This window comes from Sylvia atricapilla, chromosome 3 (assembly GCF_009819655.1).
Source record: "Sylvia atricapilla isolate bSylAtr1 chromosome 3, bSylAtr1.pri, whole genome shotgun sequence".
NCBI lineage: Eukaryota > Metazoa > Chordata > Aves > Passeriformes > Sylviidae > Sylvia > Sylvia atricapilla.
In genome coordinates, this window is record NC_089142.1 from 68,050,974 (window position 1) to 68,067,765 (window position 16,792).

Here is a 16,792-nt window from a genome sequence, read left to right on the forward strand (position 1 = left end):
TTCCTCATAGGAGAGGTGCTTCATCTTTTTAATCAATTTAGTGACCGTCCTCTGGACTCAGTCCAACAGGCTGATGCCCTTCCTCTGCTAGGGACCCCACAGCTGGACACAGCACTCCAGGTGGGATCTCACCACAAAGGAGTACAGAGGGAGTACACCTCTCCACATGCTGGCCATGCTCCTTTTCATACAGCCCAGGAGATGGTTGGCTCTCTGGGATGCAAGCACATATTATGCCCATTAGCACCACCAATTTTTCAAGAGGCAAGACCCACTGAATTTGTAAGAGGCAAAAAATTGTCTCTGGAGTCCAAAGAAAGTGGCTGAAAAACAGCCCAACACCCCAGGCAGGATGCCAATGCTTAACATGTTCCATGTAGAAAAAAAAAAAAAATTAACATGTTAAACATATGTTTAAACAGTGTTAAATGTCTGGTGTTTTTTTTTTTTTTTTTTTTTTTTTTTTTTTTTTTTTTTTTTTTTTTTTTTTTTTTTTTTTTTTGTGTTTTTTTTTTTTTTTTTTTTTGTTTTTGTTTTTGTTTTTGTTTTTTTGTTTTTGTTTTTTTGGTTTTTTGGGTTTTTTTGTTCACAGATATTTTCATTCCTATTCCCATCTTTTTCTCTCCTGTCCTTCTTGTCTTCTGCTTAAATTGTGTGGACAAGATTGACAAGCTTAACAGAACTCTGAAGTGATGTAATTGCTGTGATAGGCCAAAATGCAGTCAGCAGCCTTGCTTCAGGCCAGGAAGTCCAGTTACTCTAACACTGCTCACCATACTTCACTCATCTGTTAGAAAAGCAAATTTTGAAGTCGAACCCCTCCATTACATCCTCTCATTCCTTCTTCTCCTCTCACATTCCTCTTCTCCATCCCCTCCCACGTTCTTCCAAATGATTAGGACACTTGGGAGAATAATTTAGAAGAGTTTACAGACACCAAAAGGAAAATAAGCTGACATGAACATTGTCTCTCTTTGACAGACAACATATTCCAATAAAATTACTACAGATAAATGAGGAAAGGAAAATTTTAGCTTTTGAACATCAAGAATATTTTTTTTTATGTTTTTTCTTTTCTATTGTCACATACCATTAAGATAAATGCATATAAAGCTGCATATAAAGATGATCAATTCCTATATGCAATCAAACCACCTTCATAGTAAAGTGATGTGATTTCTCATATAGAAAGATAATTCTAATACAAAACTGAACCTTCTAGCTCCATACAATTTTCTTCTATGGGCCCTGAGAGCAGTTCAGTGTGACTGATTAGCAAATGAGATAGGTCAGAACGCCTAACCTATTCTTTAAGATAAAAAAGAGACCTAAGTCCTTACATTTCTTTTACAGGCAACTTGAACCCAAATGCAAGACACATACTTTTAATTTTTCTTTCACCCTCTTTTTAATAATCACCTGTCACAAAGTAATTTTTTTATATAAGGTTATAAGTTATATATGTGTAACATCGTAAATCACATTTATTAAAAGAATAAAGCTATAATACACATCAGTGTTTTAGAAACATAAACCTTCTATTTATAAATAAGGTAAACCAAATATCTACACAAATTAAGTAAAAATTAAAAGCGTATTGGAGAAAGTTAATAGTAAGATGCATGTATCTATGGGAAATCCTTGAGATTTCAAGTGTTTGCTAAAAAATCTCAGATGAAAATATAAGGAGTTTTTGGGTTTGTTTGTTTTAAGATTTATATGGATACACATAATGGCTACCACTCCGTAATTAATATAATGTTATAAAAATGTTTGGGGGCAAATATTGCATGCAACAATTACTAGTTATTTAATACATATCTGAATATATTTTCTACAGAATATCTAAGTGAATATATATATATCAAAATATAAATTCTTATAGAGTTTTACAATTTCTTTAAGTTCAAGCTCTACATTAATTCCCTGAAAAAAGAGAAAGAAAAAATAATCTAAAAAGTTCTCTGTATAAAGGATGTAGAAATGCTCACAACAAAAGCAAGAAGTCATATCAGGATCAAAGGTAAGGAAAACTGAAGCAGTCCCTCTGCAGAGCAGAGCAGCATTTCTGCAAATGAGAAAATGTACTACTGCAGGTCACACGGAGTGATGGAAGCCAAAGGCTCTGTGACAACACTCACTACAAGCAGCAGATGCAACTTCAAAAGCACTGGGAAATGTCTAGATAAGAACAGTTGTTCTGGTAAAGCAATTCTGCTTGTCCTTTGCCCTGGCATAAATAACTTTGCAATCGAACAGTACAATCTGCTCTTTCTTCTGCCCTTACCATCTGTCCTGCTCTTGCATCACCATGATAGGCACCTCAGCAATAATCAGTGAGGTAGAGGAATTTTATCAGACAGACATAGGGAACAATATAAAAAGCAAACCAGATTTTTAAAAGGAATCTAATGAAAGGTTAGAGGAAATAAATCCTACACATTGTTTGTTTGTTTTTTCTCTAAAGAAACACACAAAATCAAAATCACTGAGACAATCAATGTGACTTGCACCCCAATGTGATAAAAGTGAATACCCAGAAAAAAAATAACCTCAAGAATTCTCCAGGATAATGAAATTTGAAATACTTTGCTTTTTAAATAAGTAACCATTATCTTTTCCTACATTCAGACAGGTTTCTGTTATCTCATAATCATTTAATTGCATTTTTCTTTGCTTCATTTCCAGTACCTATTTCTTTTTCAGTATTTATGATGATTATACTGACTACTCTGCAGTTCAAAGATCCATTATTGAAAACAACCCCAATGTATTTTAAAGTAAATGTTTATGCTGACACAATGAAAGGCTTTTTCTCATCGACTGTATCCTTGCATTTAATAGGAATCGCTGTTCTTCTAGTGAACAGGCATTTAATTTTCCAAATAAAAACAATCAAAATAGTCTATTTTTAATAAAAAATACAGGATGATTTATTTCCAGGGAAAAATCACTATACTGAGAAGCACAGACCTTCAAAACACCTCAATGAAGTAATTTTCAGACAATAAAAATATAAAGCAACTATATTACATCTTTTATTAATAAGAAATAACAAGAAGCCCTGAAAAATAGTAAGTGTAGAGTCACATCTGGTGATGTTTTAGTAAAGCGAAAATTCTCTCAATTTAACTCAATGTGCTAAGTTACCAGTGGCATTACCCCTGTACAGTGCAATATAAAAACACATAATGAAGGTGGCAGCCCTTTCCATTGACGTGTACAAATTACTACTAAGAAGCATCTTCTGGGTAACAGAGGGCGAAAATCCTCACAGAATTTCAGTCCTGTATCACAGTCCTGTATTTGACCTTTCTAAGCTGCAAAGTACAGAGATGCTGACAATCATCCATTTATTTCTCCCCTGTATTTCCCTCTGGCCATTTGCTATGGGGACAGATGGATGCTGTTCAATAGCTCACTTACCCTCTGTCATTACACCCATAGAACAGATTATGGGTAGACAGTGCTAATGAGACCCTCAGAACAAAATATTAAATGTCAGTCACCCTTGGAAACACATAGCAAATTAAAACTAATTTCATGTGTACACCACAGAATTACAAATTGATTTTGACATGAGCAGAGTAAGATAAAAAGTCTGTAACAGAAAGCAGGAGGATCTGGACTTTATAATTAAATAAAATACAGATGTACATTAGAAAAAAATAACCTAGGTTGGTGACTCAGCTACATCTCGTGGGTACTATTACAATGAATGAAGGCAGCTCCTGGATCAGTACAAAGTTCTTAATCAGACATTCTCCCAAATCAAATTACAAGTCAGAACAATAGGGAGGCACCTCAGAGTAGCCTGTAGCCTGAAGTACTACAGTGAGGTGTTTTGATTTCAGTACATCCTTTCACATTTACCTTTCTCTTTTCTATCCACCCCAAAGAAGTCCATAGGGCAAGTGCATCCTTCCGCCTCCTGCTCTCCTGTGAGATTCCAAAATTGGACATCACTGGAAATGTGAGCCCTGAGCGGTCTGACCTATTGAAAGATGACCCTTCACATGGCAGGGGGTTGGCTTAGGTGGCCTTTGAAGATGCACTACAATCCAAAGCACACTGTGGTTCCATGATCTGTGGGAAATGCTGGGGCAGGTTGCAAGGAAACCCTACCTGGCCCTATATGTTGCCTGTGCTTGCAAAGATCTGGGCTCTCATATGGCAGAATCACAGAGCCCATGATCAGAGCCAATAAACTTTCTAATTAGCATCATCACCAAGTAGATATTATAGGACAATTGTACTATAGAGAACTGCTTGAACAACCAAATGTGCTTGTGAACAGATTCTCCACTGCCCCAGAACTGCACTGGTAGGACCCTGCTGAAATGAGACCATGTTAAACAGAGTAGGGACAAAGATGGTTATCTACACACTCAGCCAGCCTTGTCACCCTGTATTTCTTCTACAGACCTACTGGTAGTTGATCTAAGATGAAAATCCTTTCTTTCTCATTAAGGTAGCAGAAACATCTGAGTTGTAAGACTCATTTTGATAGTTTAATGGGACTTCTGTGACTTGCATGACTTATGCTATCACTGCTGAAAAGAGCATTTCACCGGGAACACACATATCAGCACTGTCAGACTGAGAGGTCTGGAAAAGCTGCTGCTCCTTCTGAAATATTTGAAGCCACTTCCTCAGCCCCTCTAGTGAAGAGCAGATTACTTATCCTGAAATGACAAAAGTATTAATGATCTTGACATACACAAAATGGGGGCTTATGAAAGAAGAGAAAGTAATAAAATATCAATTACTTCAAAGATCATTCTTTAATGAGAGTTCTTCCTCTAAGCAGCTAAAGTGATAGAAATCACTTGTGACACTATTACATAAATGGACAATGTGAAAATGGCTCTAGTTTTGGTATCAAAGCAGGAACCACAGTATTTCTTTTCCTGGCAACACAGCTTGAAATAAGCAGACATGCGAGGAATTCTTCACCTCTGTTCACTCAGTTTTTTCTAAGAAATGAGCCACTATGAAATTATAGACTAAAACGTTTCCTAATCTACTAAGATGATTGCAAAATGTTGTGATGAAGTGCACACAACTAGATTTGAAATGCTATCTGTCACAAATTAACTTTTCAGCATTCAAAACACCAATTGCAAAGGGCAGGGAAGATGGAGAGGGACCACAGCAGTAAACATCCTGTCTTTTTTAGAAATTGCTGCTAAAATCTAGTTTTCAAGTATTTCCAACTACTCCTATTCAGTTGAACATGTTTCTATTTGAAACCTTCCTGGAAACCCAAAGACCACGTGGCCTTCCTTGAGTGAATTAGGACAAAAAGTAAAATAACTTGGAGATATTGGTGCCAAAGAAACTCAACATGACCTGGTAAGATGCACTTGCAGCCCAGAAAGCCAACTGCATCCTGGGCTGCATCAATATTAAGTGACCAGCAGGTCAAGAGAGGGGATTCTGCTCCTCTACTCTGCTCTCGTGAGACCTCACCTTGAGTACTGTGTCCAGCTCTGGGATTCCTAGAACTAGACTTTGAGCTGCTGTAGCCAAGTACAAAGGAAGGTCGCAAAGATGATCAGAGGGCTTTTCTCCTGTGAGAAAAAGCTGAGAGAGTTGGGATTGTTCAGCCTGAAGAAGTGAAGGCTCCATCGAGACTTTAGCCTTCCAGTACCTAAAGGGAGCCTACAAGAGAGCTGGAGAGGGACACTTTACAAGAGCATAGAGTGACAGAACAAGAGGGAATGGCTTTCAAGTAGGTTAAATTAGCTATTAGGAATGTATTCTTCACTGTGAGAGTGATGAGGCACTGGAACAGGCTGCCCAGGAAAGTGATGGATGCCCCATCCCTGGAAGTGTTCAATGCCAGGCTGGATGGAGCTATGAGCAACCTGTAGGTGGTGTCCATGCTCACCATGCAGGGGGTCTGTGTCATGCAGAGGGTGGAACCCAGTGATCTTCCAGGATCCTTTCCAACCACAAACATTCTATGATATGCGGATCAGAACATCAAAACACAGAAATATGATTTTTCAACTTCTTTTCAGCAACTTACAATCTCTCTCCTGAGGCACAAACACTTACCTTTCCTAAATCCCACGGTTTCAAATTTTTCTTTACACAGCTTATGATTTCAGAATGAAATAGTATATTACCAGCCTTCTATTCCTTTTCTGCAACACTGTCCAGAAGCCTACACTCCCATCCAGAAGAGCACGTGCTACTGGCTGTCCTGACAAAGATCTCTGAAACAGGTCCTAAGAGGCAGCAGTTCTTTGAAAGCATCACATATTTCAAGACCTAAGAGAAACTTTTCTAGGTCTGTGTATGGGGATATACCCTGTCTGTTACAAACAAAAAACTCAGCCATGAACATGGACAGTAAGGCATGTCCACTTAGGAGAAAAGTTTGGATTTAAGGAATTTTAAAAGGAAAAAGAGGCTCTTCCTTAGCCAGCACACATCATGCTGGACTGGCTAAGAAGAAGCCACGCAACATAACCTAAACAAGGCATAAGGCACCATTTATGTCCCTGAGCACAAAGATTCCAGTGCTTCAAACCAACTGCTTTGATTCCTGTTCTTCAGAGACTGCTTTGTTACATGGCTAAGGGAACATTCTCTACAGTGACAAATTCAATTATCCCTTGCAAAATACATGTAAATAACTCAATCTAAGGGTATTATGTGAAAACAGAGGGATTCCCCCACCCCATATTTCCATGATTCCATCAGAGAAGCTCTTTATAATGATAAACAGTTTTTAAATCTCAGTTTAAATGTCTATTATACTTCAAAAGTCTGCTTATCTGCATTACAGTATCTTTCTATCAGATAAAGCTTTTATCCTCTAAGCCAAAAATTAAAAAAAAATAGTTGGAGACAATAACCCTAATTTCCTAACCTCTTCAGGGAGATACAGTAAACTCTCTTCCCAAACAAACAAAAACCACTCAAATGAAAATGGTTTATATTACCTATTACAAGGCTGGGGATGGCATGCAATGGAAGTAACAGAAAGCTTTGTCTCGCACTACTTTACAAATTTAACAACATTCCATAAGCATCAATTCCCACAAGCAGATTCTGAGAAAATTAATAGAGAATTTCTATTAATGTGTTAGGAAAATTACAAGGCATATTGAAAATCTCTGTCCAGGAGAGAGAAAATGTCTGGATACAAACCCTGGTTTAAAATTCATCCTTCATCCCTGAGATGCATAGGACCAGTCGCGATTTACATCCCAGCCATCAGCACTTCCCCTCCTGATGCTCTGCAGCTACCAGCCTCTGGAGCAGCCCAGCACAGCTGCTTGGTGTGATATGCTGGAAGTATCCAGGAGAGGGTCAGGCAGCTGAGACAAAAGGAAGGTGGAGGGGTGTGTATGGGAAGCTGCTGAATGTAATTATGCATTCTTGCTCTCTTTTGCATGCAGGATGGAGAGTTGCCCCAGTAATTCCTCACCAGGTCTCTGGTGAGACCTTGTAAAGAAAATGTGCCTAGAGAGTCTGTTGTCTCTTGCTGTTGTATCAAGTTCAATTCCATGCAAGAAAAACATAAGTTCAGTCTCAAGGCTTCAGCAAGGCTTGAAGAAATTAGGGCACATTGCTTCCAGTGACTGATTTTAAAACATGACATAGAACACTGGAAAACAAGAGCTATAATGAAAATGAAAAAATGAGTGATACTAACCCGCCTGCTTTTTGACCTGAAATGAGGGAGATGAGACTCAGTGACTGGGACTTGCCACCAAGCTCAATTTTGGCATTGTGGGAAATTTCCCTAGATAATTTTTTTTTTTTTTTCACTACATAGGCACTCAAAACAGAAAAAGCATGTAAAATTAAATAATTAGCAAGATATCATCACCTGCCTTGGTCAACCTACTCCTCCAAGTTCAATTAAAAAAAAAAAAAAAGATTAAAGGCAAAGTGGTTGGCTTCTTCAGTTTCTCCTTCTAAAGGCAAAACCAAAACCACCACCGAAACAGTCCTGTGATCTCAGTGACAGCATTCAGCATAGACACAATGTGTGAGGTGCTTTGCTTTCAAACAATATGGGCAATATGATGCTTCACTAGTACTCACACTAAGATTCACCACCACCAAATTCAAAAATCAAATTGGTTACAACAGGGTGTAAGGGGAGTACAAAAGGTTTTCTAGTGGGGGTAGGGAAAGTATCTCTCATTCAGCTGAAATCAGCTGATGATATCACTACAGCCAAAAGATTTGTATCATTTCAACCTTCCCTCTTGGCTTCAACCTACGGATGATCCTCACGCTCACTTCAAAGGCAAGTAAGGATATTTTATATACACAAGAGGACCTTTTATTAATTAATACATGGTTTTTCAGTCTGCAAGAAGACACCAAAATGAAATCTGGATCTGTGGAAGTTGGCAGAAAGCCTGTCCCACCTCACTAGAAAAAAGAATATTGTTCTGTGCTCATCATTCCAATCCTCCAAAAGTGATTTTTGGGAATTAGAAATGTACTGGTGAAAAAGTACACAAACTATTGAAAAGGTTTGCTAACATTAAATGACTTTAACAATTATTAGGGTTTTTTTTTAATTAAAACTTTGCTGTTCAGCCCAAGTAAAACTTTTAAAGCTGCACTATTTCTCCCTAATGCTCAGACCTTTAATAAGTAACTGGTCTCTCGGTATTTTATGGGCTGTGTTAATAGTTCTCTAAGGTGTTCTGCACAGTTACAAACCAGTGTCTCTAAGCTGCATTAAGAACCCACATTAGACATATAATACATCTCTTAATGATCAGAAATGATGCAAGTAGACTATGGCCCTCTCTGTCCCTTTTATTTCCTGTATAATTATCCCTATGGTAAATTATTAATATGATCCAGCATTTTACTGACTCATCTGTACACTCATTTCAGGATCAGAGATGTAATACTTTGAACAGTACAGTGCTGTATTTCATTGTCATTCCCTAAAGAGAAAGTTTTGGTGAACTGTTTCTCGTGACATCCACACCTAGGATGATAGGGAGAAACCTCAGGAAAAGAAAAAGAATATGCTTAGATATTTCCGAGATTCTGTGGCTTTGCCACAGAACAAGTCAACACATTTTTCTTTTCTTAAAAAGAATCCTATCACATATTGTCAATACAAGGCAGAAAATATTACTGAGTTTCAGTCATTAACTCTGCAGGGTCAGAAAGTACCTTCTGAGTTGCTAAATGGGGTTCCTTGCTATTACATGCACTGTATTACACAACATTTATAATCACAGTCAAGTCAAGATGAGTAATTGGAAGGGCAAATCTTACCAATTATCTTTTGTATACTACTGTCAATGCTTGTTACACTAACAAACCTAATTGCATATGTAATTAGTGAAACCCCAATAGATGCAGTAAAATACTGTTATGATAGAAGACAAAGTCAGCACCAAGTCTAGTTACTCACATGCCTAGAAAGCAATTTTAAAAATCCACAGTAATACAATAGCTGATGTCATAACGAAAAAAAATTTTTTTTTGAAGAACTATGTCAAAAAAATATTTAAAGATAGATCTGGGATCAATGTGTCTGGACGTCTGAATAAATTACCTCAAAGATTGTTCTAGATCTATCCTACCAGTATACTCCCCTTCTACACTTACATGACAATAAAAATATCTGAGCTGTCTGGCACAGCTCTACAGCTATATGGAGAAAAAAATGAAAGTCAGGGACAGCACCCAGCTGAAACTCAGCTTGGATATCACAGCCTGTAGAAAAGTGCCACAACTGAATAGACACAAGAAATCAACTCATGATCTCAGTTACGCAAAAGGCAAAGGCCTCGAGGAGTAAGGAGTGTAAGTACAGGAAAAAGCTACTGCCCCTTTTCAAGGGAAGCTGTTTCTGAAAGACAGATATGGGACTTGGATGCCTGGCATGGGCTTTTCATCTCTGGGATTCCAGAGAGCGCCTGCTGAAGATCACAGCTAGGCTTGGAAGCAAAGTTACACACATACACACACACACACAAAAAAAAGAAAAAAAAAATCAGGCATGGAAGAGACTATTTGCTTTCTAATATAATCTAAAAAATATGGAGCAGGGAGACTGAATAGGAGTTAAATGACAAATTTTTTGCCATTTATTTTAAGTGCATGGTTGCAAGATTTTGACTGATGAAAAGGACTGAAGCAGAGGCGAAGAATGGGAAAAATATGAGAGAGAGCACCATTTATACCCACCAGACGAACTTTTCAGAGGTAGGAGAGGCAAGAAACTATTGTTTTCTGCTGTGAACATGTGAAGAGCAGGCTCCAGGGTTCCCTTCATTGTTAGTAGCTCCCTTGACCTCTCCTGGATACCTTCAGCGCATCATGCCAAGCAGCTGTGTTGAGCTGCTCCTGAGGGAGGGCACCCCCAGGGCTTTGGGGACAAGAGGCAGCAGGCAGCTGCCTGGAGTAGGTGGCTGCAGAGCCTCAGGAGGTGAAAGGATCCATGGATGGTCAGCAAACCATGGCTGGCTCAGTGTGTCTCAGAGCACAGTGGATTTTAAGCCAGAGTTTGTATCCAGATTTCCTCCATCGTGGGATGATAATTTTGCATCTCCCTGATAGTTTTTCTCTTGGAAAGTGGTCTACTAAGTTTCTCCAAATTTCCCTTTGTGAATTATTATGGAGTGTTTTTTTAATATCCAAATCAGTTTGCAAGGACAGAGACTTTTCATCTGTAGGAGTTTCAACGAGCTGAACATTCCATCCTTCCTTCCCCTTTTCACTTGTACCTAAGCATAGTAGCACCTCTCCTCCTCCACGTTTTTTCCCAGAACAAACTGCAGGAGTGGTCCTGGAATCAGTTTCCAGATTCCCAGTGTTTCTTATACAGCCTCTCTGCTGTAACACTCTGAGCTGTAAGAGGCCTGAGCTATTTTCTTCATTGCTTGTCACAAATGGAAAGTTCAGGCAGGAGGCTGGAGTCCTGCCATGCCTCCTTGCAGACTTGGACTGCCTCAGCTCTCCACTTCTCAGCTATCCTTCACAAGGGATTTGGGACATTTTTTGTGCTGGATGCCCAAGTTCTGCTTTACCTAATTTCAGTGTGATGCATGAACTCAGCTCCATGGAATGTGGATGTGCACACATGTCTATAATCAAAAAAGGTAACAATCACACACAGAGTTAAAAGCTTTGAATTCAAAGATCTTGAGCAAATCTGAAGTTTCCACAATGCCTAGTCACAGACAATATATTATCCTGATCCCAGCTGCAGACTGCAAGATTCTCATTAAAGATAGAACGCCATGGAAAGGCTTTATAAGGATTTGCCACTTCATCAATATTTCTGCAGCAGAAAATGACCAATTAGGATACAGAACATTTACAGGTAACTTATCAAAGTGTAAGAGAGTTTCATTTTAGGTGTTATTAAACTCCAACTGGTGTTAGAGCTATCTCTGTAATAGAGATTTTTCCCTCTCTCAAAAGAAAGAATTATGAGAAACCCATTATTTCTCATATCTTATGAGAAATATCACATAGATTATTAAAATTACTTCTTCCTCCCCGAACACTTGGTAGAGGACACATTTCAAGAATTCAGAAATTAGAATATGCTGCTGATACATTGTTAGAAAACATTTATGCCTGCTTTTTTCAGAGAGGAGTAGCAATCAAAATTAAAACATGGAAGCCTGCAGAAAACACAGGAAATTTCAAATACCACTATTTAATGTTATCTGTCCCTTTTGTGTAACTGGAACAATATCATAAATGGTAAATTTGTTTAATTATGGGTGGCTGGGACAGAAGTTACTTTTGATTTAGATTTTTAGTGGTATTTCACTGAACAAAATGGAAAAAAAAAAAGCTCTGTAAAATAACTGCAGCACCAGGACTTGACCAAACACAAAGTCACTTGCTCAAAGGTTAGCATTCAGTCAGCCTCTCAAACTTCATGGAAATAACTCCTCACAATTGCATCTCTAGTATCACTTCAAAGCAAACAAGATTTTTCCTTTCTGTCACATACCCAGACCTCTTCTCACTCTGGAGGGGAACAGATCCCCAGGATTACCATAAGGAAAAAGCAACAGGCCTACAGCCATTGCTGGATGCACAATGGCTGCAACCAGCTGAAGTGCCCTGAATACAAAGCAACAATGATGAGGAAAAATTTACAAATTTCTGCAACTTTTGTTGCCAGGTCAGACTTACTATAACTGCTTTTTGCTAGTGCTAATGGATGGCTGGCTATAAGAGGAAAACTTGCTCTTGCCATTTCAGAATAAATTGTTCTATGTGCAGGAGAAAGTTCATTGTGAAATTTGCTGAAAAGAGGAAACCAAATGCCCTTCGCAGAGCACGCAGCCATGAGCAACCTCGGAGCAATCCTTCCAGGACAGGCAAAAGGAGACCACCACTTAGGTGGCCACACAGTGTCATAATCTCCTCCCGCACAACTAGAGGCTTTGTCCAGTGACCACCAAGGACGGATATCAACTAGCCAGCCCTCTTCTCTCCAAGGGACAGGGCTTTCCTTGTCATTAACCTCCCTGGGATCAGCATGCTATAGCCAGGAAAACCCCAGAAATACTCCAGGTAATTCAGCAAGATGCTTTCATAAGTGGTTTGACAGAATGGGTTAAGGCATACAGGGAGCTATGGAAGGATTTGGCAGGATTTAACAGCAAATTCAGAAAAGAGAAAAAAGTGACATGAGCTAATCAAGTGGAAACACAAACTGCTTTCTGACATCATTATTCTGCAGATGCTGAGCTTCTTCAGGGGGCGCTCAGTAAAAACACATTTGAAGTCTGTGATTATACTCCATAGAAAGAAGGTAACTGCCAATGTTCCTAATCATTCTTATGTAGGATTATTTACACCACAAGCATCGCCTTACTCTTTCCTAATAACATATATTTAATGGTAATAAATACTGACTATTCAAATAATAAATATCAATAAACCACGAAAAAGCTTATTATTTTCTTACATTATATAAAACCACTACTGCAGTATCATCTACCCTGAAGTATCTTGTAGGGTAAGGTTTTTTGAGGGTATTTCAGTAAGAAATAAATATATTTTAGAACTACTGTACCCAAGCGAGTTACCAAGGCTTGTGACAGAGACCAGTTTTTGACTAGTGGCAGTGACAGCCCACTTAACAGAGACACACAGCTAGTGAAGACTGAGCTATGCTCTACATATACATATTTTATTACAACCTTGAAAAACAGCCCTTATCACAATTTATGGTATTCTGCTAAGATTTCATTGGTTAGAAAGCTCTTGATCGTCATCATTATAGAAGATGAAACTTTTTTTCCCCTTTGAAAGATGCAAGCATTGCTTTCTAGTAAGTTATCAGTGTGCTCATTCCAGATTTTAAGCAAAGCAAACAGCACCTGCTGTTAGAATAAACCTGCTTATTACATCTACTATTTTGCTTTCAAATCTTAAATTAACATTTTTGTTCCATCAGCTTTGAGGTGTACTGTCCTTTCTCTCCAGCTCACAGCTTTCACAAGGTCCTCCACAGGCCGAACCTGATTTGTCTCTCTTCCTTCTGGAGATGCAACACCACACTGGGACCAGAAGGATGAGCAGAGGCAATGCCAGAAGCTGCGGAGAGTAAGAGGCTCCACCCTCGGATGTTTTCAAAAGACGAGTGGCCAAGACTTGAGCTACAGCCCAGTCAAACTGTGAAGTCAACCCTGCCTAGAGCAGTGGACTGAAGAAGGTACTGAAGAGGTCCTTTCCACCACAAAGCGGCCTTTGCTTCCTTTTCCTTTTCCTTTCACCCCTGAGAAGCGCAAAGGTCTGAGCACAACAATATTAGCTCTTAATGTTTTCTGCATACCTCTGTCTATTCATGCTGAGAATAATATTTGCTAAGGACTACTTGAACAACATACAGGAAAACCTTACTAGACATAGGAATGTGTTTACTTCTTACCTTCTAACCTGTAAATTTTGCTGAGCATGAGTCACATATATCCGTAAAACAGAGTAATGTTTAATAAATACTTTTTTTGAGCCTTTCTCCTATTTTTCAATTTGACAACTTTTCTTTATCCAGTATTTTCATTTGCACTCCAAGATAAAAAATTTCCCACAAGATCCTTAGAGTTCACATTACTTCTTTTCCCATTATTTCAGTGAAAATAAAAATAATAAGTAAAAAAAATGTAGAGAGAAGGGATTTGATTTCTGCTGAAAAAGGGAGCAGATGAAGAAAAAGGCAATCAATAGGCTTCAGAATTACTGTGGAGAAATAGGCATGTTTGAAAAGTACAAAATGTTGCCGAGAGCACAAAACACCACACAAAACCTTCCTTAACAGTTGTTATTTCACTATCTACAATGTCTGAAGAGACAAACAGTATGCTCTGTTTATTTTCATTCAACATAAGCACTCTGCACTTAGCAGATGCCAGCATATGCTTTGACTAGAAGCACACAATTAAACTTGCTTGGAAATAGCCCCATAGGTGGGGGAATAAAGACATGTTCAGCCACTTGACACTAGCTGGAAGGCAACAGGACAATCTATCAGCCACAGTAGCCAACAGAGCTTTAGGAAAACAAAGTATTTGACTGTATGGAAGTTCAACTGAGGACTGACCAGTAATTGTTGAGGTGGGGGGGAAACAGTCCCCCATACAGAACAAAAACCAGCTGCACATCCTTTACAGGGGACCCTTTGCAAATCACTCTGAATTGCTAAGTGTCTTTTTAGTATTATTTATAACTCTTCATTGCCACAGTTGAGACTGCAGCATTTCAGGTTAGTTGGGATGGGTTTTTTTCTGAGAAAATACCCCAAATTCCATAGATACTCAGCTGTGGCCCTCTCCCATGTTGCATTCTGCAACTTCCAGCCCCAAACGTGCCCGACCACCAGTCCTTGGCTTATACATTCTGGCTTTCATATTTTTAAGCTTTACTAGTCCCATACACTCAATTTTATTTTTGTACTATGCTCATAATTTCATCTTCTGTCAACAAGCCAAAAGATTCCCCCCAAGAGACTGGAAAGCCACTTGCTCCTTTCCCATGCTTTACTGACAGTAAACACAATTCCTGAATCTTGCTTGTGTAGCGTTTTAAATGTGCCCCTGGAGACTCCTGAGCTCTGGGGCTAAATTGTTCAGCCCAGTCGCATTGCTGAAATCCATTTCAACATGCCAGCAGTGGTAAGCCTAAGGAAAGAAAATATCCTCTGGAAAACAACAGTTCAAAAGAGCATCTTCATCATGCTGTGTAACCATTTATGTAAAACTAGCTGACTGAAAAGAAGAAAAATAAAAGCTGACCAAGAGCGGACTGGACAACCAAGAAACAAAATCAGCCACCAAGAGTGCAGTGATTAATAAAAAAAAATTAATACACTCAACACCATCCTTCCTTCTCTTGATATCTCATCCAAAGCAGCACAGATTTTATTCTAGTGAAAGCTATTAAGAACAATTTAAAATGGCATCTTTCAACTATCCCCCAAACAAGAAAAGTTCTCTCACAGATACTGACAGAGAAACAGAATATGCATGAAATTAAATATTGAAGACTTAGTTATCAAAGAATACTTGCCAAAATGAATGTTTGAAGTATTTCCCACTTTATGTCACCATTACCATGGGAAAAAACCCACACAAACTGCTTTAGTGATAAGGATCCTTGAATGTCTCTGTGGTGTAAATGAGAAGAGAAGAGAAGACAGAATGAAGATCTCCCACTTGCTCCTTCTGCTTCTTCAGCAGCAATAATGCGCAGATTAAACCACAAATTACATTTATTAGACATTAATGTGAAGGCATTTAAAGCTTTATAACAGGAAAGAAGGCTGAATTAATGTCATCTTCAACAATGTGTGAAAAAATAAGAGACTGTTCAGTGGCAGGAACAAGCTCAAACACGGTGATGAGAAAATTAACTGACCAATTCATTAGCCACAAAATGCACCTCATTTCAATACAACTTCAAAAAGCATTGGCATTGCTTTTGTTGCTTGTATTTGCTAGGAGCCTGAGCTACCTTCCACGTAGTGAGATATTTTCCTCACACTTCTGTGACACTTCCTATAGAGTTAATTCTGATTTTCCCTGGGCTAGAGAAGACTATACATTAAAGCAGCATGCATTTAGGGCTCAGCCCTGTAGCATGTTGAGTGCTCTGGCCCATGGCCACCAGAGCACTTAGGCACATGTTTTGTTTTAAACGCATGAGCAGTTCTGCTGAAATTCAGAAAGTCACAGTATGGAAAGGGCCAGATTATGCCTTGCAAATGGAAAGCCGTATTAAAAATGAGCAAAGCTATTTAAAACTAACGCAATTATTTCCCTGAATCAGGTAAATCTATCTGGGTAGACAGGATGTTTTAAAACACATTAATAGGGTCAGAGAGGCCTCTCAGTCCCACTCACGGCTCAGGTATGCTCCCAAATTTGACAAGCATAAGAAAACTGTTTTGCAGAAAATACTGTGAGCATTCAAAGTTCAGCAATATCGTTCACTGCCACCAAAATGAAAAAGGCAGAAACTGAAACTTGAAGGATATCCTCAGTTTTTCCCCAGCTTGCAGGTTTCTGAGCCATGAAAGATGTGTGCTCCCTTCACAAAATTGTTCAAGTTTACATCACCTTTTAACAGCTACCCAGGTCTGGAAAATTTCTTTCTTTTTCACCACTGACATAAGCAATAGAACTGCATTAATTATTCCCTGAAAATGCTATTAACATTTCAGTGTTAAATTACCTTGTGTCAAGTTGCAGACATAAAAAAAAAAAAAAAGGAATAATTTGAATAGACAGACTAAAGAAAATTTCTGTAGACTTAGTACTTG

At 38.6% G+C, this 16,792-nt stretch overlaps 2 long non-coding RNA genes across 2 annotated transcripts in view; one reads left to right on the forward strand and one right to left on the reverse strand.

Annotated features, from left to right (window-relative positions):
- Positions 1-581, forward strand: part of LOC136359230 (uncharacterized) — a 177,848-nt gene extending 177,267 nt beyond the window's left edge. The window contains exon 2 of the long non-coding RNA XR_010743241.1: positions 423-581. This is a non-coding gene — a long non-coding RNA (uncharacterized lncRNA). The remainder of the gene's footprint in view (positions 1-422) is intronic.
- Positions 1-16,792, reverse strand: part of LOC136359231 (uncharacterized) — a 195,394-nt gene that overhangs the window by 23,282 nt on the left and 155,320 nt on the right. The window lies entirely within an intron of this gene.